The sequence below is a fragment of the Schistocerca serialis genome, chromosome 8 (genome assembly GCF_023864345.2).
Source record: "Schistocerca serialis cubense isolate TAMUIC-IGC-003099 chromosome 8, iqSchSeri2.2, whole genome shotgun sequence".
NCBI classification, from domain to species: domain Eukaryota; kingdom Metazoa; phylum Arthropoda; class Insecta; order Orthoptera; family Acrididae; genus Schistocerca; species Schistocerca serialis.
Genome location: NC_064645.1, coordinates 499,535,904 through 499,542,524, shown reverse-complemented (window position 1 = coordinate 499,542,524; position 6,621 = coordinate 499,535,904).

Here is a 6,621-nt window from a genome sequence, read left to right as displayed (position 1 = left end):
ACGTCAGTGGCAAGGTAAGTAGCGCACACCGATCGCCAAACGGCACGACAATCGACGTTGAAATGTGTTGCCTCAACTAAATTCGGTGACCTGTACTGCTGAAGAAAGCCATAGAGAGCCTTCGTAGATGTCAGCTGCATTGGCAGTATTGCAGAATGGACGTAGCTCAATTCGAGGAAAAAAATGGCGGAAGTAAAAGAAGGGTGGCTAGACGTCCGAAAGGTGGATAGGGGCTGATTGAGAGCGTGGCGAAAGGGCCTCCAGCAACAGGCTTGTAAGGCACGTAGAACAATGGCGTCACAGTACCATTTGAGGGATAACGATACAGGTATAAACTGTCCTTGCCCAGCGAGATGGTGAGGGTCTCGTTCCTTATTTTGAACAGCAGTCTGTGGGAAACAGATGAACCTAATGCCTCTAACATAGGGCGAGCAATGGACGGAGGAATGGGAAGTATCTGTGTCACGTGGGGGATAAGTGACGCCAAATATACATTTACATATTGTGTGCGTTGCAGAAGATCGACTGCTCGTAAACAATGATCTAAGAGCCCAGCTCATATTGGGACATTAAGCGCTAGCGGTTGAGGGCAGTCGAGCACCACACATCACTTGCGAAATCGAGTGCTAAGCGTCGGATAATAGCAGCCACACGCAATGGGGCATCGCTGTCAGCAGGAGGCTATGGCGCTCGATTTGCTGACGTTAATGTAGCTACCAGAAGCTTCGCTGTGAGTGGCAACCCATGCCAGTGACTCTCTAATCTCAACACCGCTGCAAGGAACGACGACTACATCGTCCACATGAGCAATGCAGCTGGATACGTGACCACAGAGAGACATTCCAGACAGGGCTGACGGAGGCCGTAGAGCAATAGTTCCACGGCGAAAGCACCGAACAACGGATCAGTGTGGGAGTATTCACATGGCCATTGAAGAGTACACAGGACGTATCTCCATAAACGAGACGCATTACGGCGTCGACAGTAGAATCAGGATATCCCATAATGAGGAGGACCACTTCCACGTAGTCGTGATCGATACGATCGAATGCCTGACCAATGTCCGGATAGTGCCAGAGTGCAAACTTCTTACCAAAGAAACCATATACTGGGCTGCAACAGCTGGGTTAAGATCTTTGTGTTGCTGTTGAGCAATGTCAAGGGGCAGTAATCGCATATCGTGAAGTGCCCCGAGGCTTGTGGATGGGAATCCATCTTGGATCAGCACGAGATATGACATTAGGTCCCGGCACACTTCCGTCCACACTAGCGCCATTAGGCCATCAGGACCAGGCGAATTGTTCGTAGAACCCGCCTGTACAGTATCATGGACTTCATCCTACTCGATGTCCGCAAGCAGATCCCTCTTTGCATCCCAGTAACTAAGCGAAATGAGAGTTGAAAGATTGGCGTATTGTTAGCAGGGTTGTGAAGTTGTGCAGAGTACAGCAAAACATAATGTGCATGGATGGCAGACCCTGTATCGCGTTGGGTATCTAAGTGCTGCCCATCGTCAGTAATAAGAACATTAATCGAATTCTTCTGACTGTGGCACCATTCCTCGATAGATGGATGCTCTTGTGCTAACCCATCGTGTGTGCACTCCCTGACCATAGCTCCTTCAATGTGATGTCGAGAGAAGGATGTGAGCAGCACCTTTGCGTGATTCACCGTCGCCTGCCGCTCAAGCGAATAGAGCATCATAGTACATTCCCAGAGAATGGTGAAGTAGAAATCCTAGATCCGTCGCCGCCACTCCACTAGCCCCCTTCTGTAATCAATCAAGACCTTGTGCAGGACAGGCTTTGCACAGAGGACCCACCATGACTGGGCAGACTGATATGCATCACAGCTTCGACGACAAGCTGTCCACATGATCTCGATGAGCTGCCGGCGATCGGGTGAAGTAAGGTAGATTGTGTACAGTTATTGTGGTCCTGGCCTCGCTACACCCTTTGGGGTCAGAGGTTGATGGCAAAGATACGTGCGTCGTGGCCAGAGGGGTCAGACTTCAGCAGCCTGTACCCTGTCGACAATATTCTGGTACCACGTGCCGCGGAATTTGAATCCGCGCCAGACGTCTTGGACGTCGAAGACTCCTAGAGGACTCTGCACCATCGCTCCGTAAGCTGTGGCGGCGTAAGCCTCCTTGCCCGCTTTTAGTGTGAGGGCGCCACAGCGGAACACGTGGTTCCAGCGGCCAATAGCGGCGCCCCCGAAAGAGTACTTAAGCGCCTGCCTCTCGCTCAGTCAGACAGTCCAATCTCACGTTCGTCTGTGGACACATCGCCTCGCGTTAGACAGCTTACTTACTTCCTTGTTCTGTGTACGAGTGGATGTGTTTGTTAGGTTTCCTTACGACTCCGTTGTTCGGTCTTGTTGTATTCGTTCTGTCCTTCTTTGGTCGTGTCCGTCCTCTCCCGTTGTGTTGTTGTTCGCGGGCCTCTCCGAGGGTCCCCCTGCGCTTTCCGTCATTTCAACCCCGCGACCGTCCCGGCCGCAGTTACAAAAAATATCACGAGAGATATAAACACAATCGAAGCGACTGGAAGAATGGCTAGCGAAATGCATACTGATGATAATGAAAATGCTTCCACGAGTCCAAAAGATTGAGGTGCTGGAGAGTTGCCACTAGCGCCGAGCGTGGGAAGTGACGCCGTAGTTGGTCTTTCAGTGCCTGAGGAGTGGAGTTGAAATCGCCTGCCATCGTCCATGCTTCCCGCAGACCCAGGAAGACAGGAGTGATAACCTTAGAAAAGATGGAAGGTTTGCAGCGATGACCCAAACCAGATGGGGGATCGATGGTGATGATCCTGACTCCAATAAACACGAGAGTCATACCTCTGGCAAATAGGGGGAGAGACAACTGTATCAGCGAGAATACCGTCCTATAAGAGGATCAACATGGGAAAGATGTGCCATAAAGCCGTGGGGAGCACAGAAGGTAGAAACATGCGCTTCCTGAAGGAGAGCAGCGTCAATTTCCGCAGCATACAACATTTCATGAAACAAAGCCAGCTTATGGCGTGCGAGAATGGTATTGATTCTGACCGTGGCTGTGTGATAAGGCTTCCATCACAAGGACGGTGGGCGATTCAAACACTGGGGAAGTACGGGGAGCTCCCTCTTCAGCCCCCATCGAAGGGCACATCACTGTGATGAGGAGGGAGCTCATCTCACCACGGGGGTTCCATAACTATGTACACCTACAGAATGTCCATCTTCAGCATCGACGTCTTCCGCCCAGGAGACAGAAGTCTCACGGGGTTGGTTCAGTGCAACACTATAAGAGGTGAGCCCTCACGTAGCATCAGAGACAGAAAAAGGGAGGCAACTGCATCTGACACAGATGGTGGAAGGTCGGAGTCCCTAGGTGGATGCTGACTGGAGACGGAGGCAGGGAAAGACAACACGTCGTCCAGTACCAGGGCGTCAGAACACAGCGCATCATCAGTAACAGGGTCGTCATCCCATGCGAGCAAGCGGGCGTTGGTTTATTTCAGCGTAGCGTCTCGTCTTCGTGTCCGGATTCACCGACCATCACGGCGTTTTCATATCGCCAAGCCACGATTAAATTGACGTTTCCTTTGGATCATTAACGACCAAAAGCATATGGAGTTGAACGGTTTACGCGGGACGAAATGCATCTCCCACAGCAAGATGTTCTCGGAATTTATTTTTAGATGCTTAGTTCCACTGTGTACATAAAGTTGGCGAATAAGGAGCTGTGAGCCGATGCTGAGCGGAACCATGCTATCTCAAGTTCCATTACTCTGACGGCCGTATAGGGGCTGTCGTGGTTGATCGCGCTGGTTTCGGCCTCCAGACGTGGAGGATTTTCGATGTCGTCTCTTCACATGGGAATCTGTTCCCATTCTCATATGCAGACTAGCCCCAAGAGAACGCATGAAAGCTTTGTAGAAGGTCTCGTAGCTTTTATAAGTGACCACAGCACCAATGATGTTGTGGTGATTCCGGAATATTTGTTGGTGCAGGTTAGCTGGTAAATCCTTGATCATTCAAACATTTCAGGTTTATAGCAATTTTTTTATCATTATACGCTACCTAATCAGAAGTATTAGGGCATCTGTTAGTGGAAATAAAATCGAGTGTGGCTACCTTTCGCCTTTATGGTGGCTTGAATTCTTGTGGGAACACTTTCCACGAGGTGTCCGAATGTCCATGGAGGAATGGCAGCTCTTTGTTCCTCAATAGCCGAAACCAGAGAAGGTAGTCATGATGGACGATGGGGTTCAGGAGCAAAGTCAATGTTGACTCATCCCAAAGGTGTTCCATTTGATTCAGGGCGTGACTAAGTGCAGGCCAGTCCATTTCAAGAACGTTACTGATCGCAAATCATTACTTCATGATTATTCAAACACCCGTAGTCTCCGAACTGCTCTTCTAGTATATGCAGTACACATTGTTGTAAAATTGGTTCACACCCTTCTGCATTTAAAGTTTTCTTAAGCGCAGTAGGGGACCACACCCTAACTATTAAAGTACCCCCTAACGTAACACCACCTCCTCCGTATTTCACTGTTGACACTACACGCGGTGGCAGGTAACATCCCCCGGGCATTCGCTAAACCCAAACCCTTCCATCGGAGAGCCACAAAATAGAGCGAGATGCATCACTCGTTTCCAGTCGTCCACCGCCCAGTGTCGTTTCTCTTTACACCATCGCTGCGATCGCTCAGCATTGACTACAGAAATACGTGGCTTATGAGCAGCTCTTCGACCATTGTACCCCAATATTTTTAACTCCCGACTCACAGTCGTTGTGGTAACTGGAGTGCAGGTAGTGCTTCGGAATTAACCGGTGATTCCTTCCTTTGATTTAATGCGATTGTTACAGCCATACTTCGCAATAATCGGCGGTCGCTGCCCGTCAGTACATGAAGTCTGCCTGGTCTCGGTTTGTCTTTGGTCGGTCCTCAGCCTCTCCACTTCACAATCGCATCACTAGGAGTCGACTTGGATTTAAAAGGGTTGAGATGTCCCTAATAAATTTGTTATTCAGTTGACACCCAATGACTAGCCCACTTTCGAAGTCACTGAGGTGTCCTGGACGACTGTTCTGATGTTACTGCTTCTATACTGACAATACTCTTACTCCTCGCCTCTTTTTATACTGTCGCATCCACTTCTTGTGACATCGTGGTGAATTGCGAATTATGTTAGGCGCGTCCAAATACTTTTGATCATAAGTGTAAGCGGGTAGATACGCACAAATACCGGATGATCAAAAAGTCAGTATAAATTTGAAAATTTAATAAACCACAGAATAATGTAGATAGAGAGGTAAAAATTGACACACATGCTTGGAATGACATGGGTTTTTATTAGAACAAAAAAAACGAAAAAAGACAAATTATTGCTAGACGCGTGAAAGATGCCTTGCGCGCGTTGTTTGGTAATGATCGTGTGCTCAGCCGCCACTTTCGTCATGCTTGGCCTCCCAGGTCCCCAGACCTCAGTCCATGCGATTATTGGCTTTGGGGTTACCTGAAGTCGCAAGTGCATCGTGATCGACCGAAATCTTTAGGGATGCTGAAAGACAACATCCGACGCCAATGCCTCACCATAACTCCGGACATGCTTTACAGTGCTGTTCACAACATTATTCATCGACTACAGCTATTGTTGAGGAATGATGGTGCACATATTGAGCATTTCCTGTAAAGAACATCATCTTTGCTTTTTCTTACTTTGTTATGCTAATTATTGCCATTCTGATCAGATGAAGCGCCATCTGTAGGACATTTTTTGAACGTTTGTATTTTTTTGGTTCTAATAAAACCCCATGTCATTCCAAGCATTTGTGTCAATTTGTACCTCTCTATCTACATTATTCCGTGATTTATTCAGTTTTCAAATTTATACTGACTTTTTGATCATCCAGTAGTTGAATTTCAGGCGCATATCACCCTGTTTCGCGTTGAAGGCTATGGTGACGCTTAGTTGTATGGGTTTCACTGGGGCTGGAGAGCCATCGGCAACACTCACTTTAAGTACAATTAACGAGGACTCGAAACAACCTTGGCAACATGTAGCGAGCATACGTGCTTTTATCCCACTGTCAGATGAGACGGTCAGTGCCTTCATAGGGGAATGTTTGCGGCTGCTTATGGAACGATGATTGTACCCAGATGTGCATCTGTACGTTCTTTCCATAAACATATGGAAATAGCAGGTTCACATGTTGCCAAGGTTGATAAGACGACACTGCGGAACTTTGATGGGAAGACTATACACAACCTCCGTGCAGCCCCAATCTCTGCCAATGTTATTTCAATATTATTTGAGTTGTGAAGGAAGACCTCCGTGGCCGTCAATTCTCTTCGGCCTAAGAGATACACTCCTTGGTACAACTATGTTAACAGTTATGGCAGTCACATTTGAAATAATAAACAGCGTAATTACTTTTTTCGTTTGTCTTATTTTCATTTGACAGCCCTTACAGAGCTGTTGTGGCAAGAAGCCAGCCTTACCAACGCGTACACTCAAGCCGCACGTCCCGCGGAGAACCAGTACATGTAATCACCAGGCCAACGGTGTTTGCTGCAGGCGTGACTGGATTTGCACGCCTGTAGCAGAATTTATTCACGTACGGCCGAC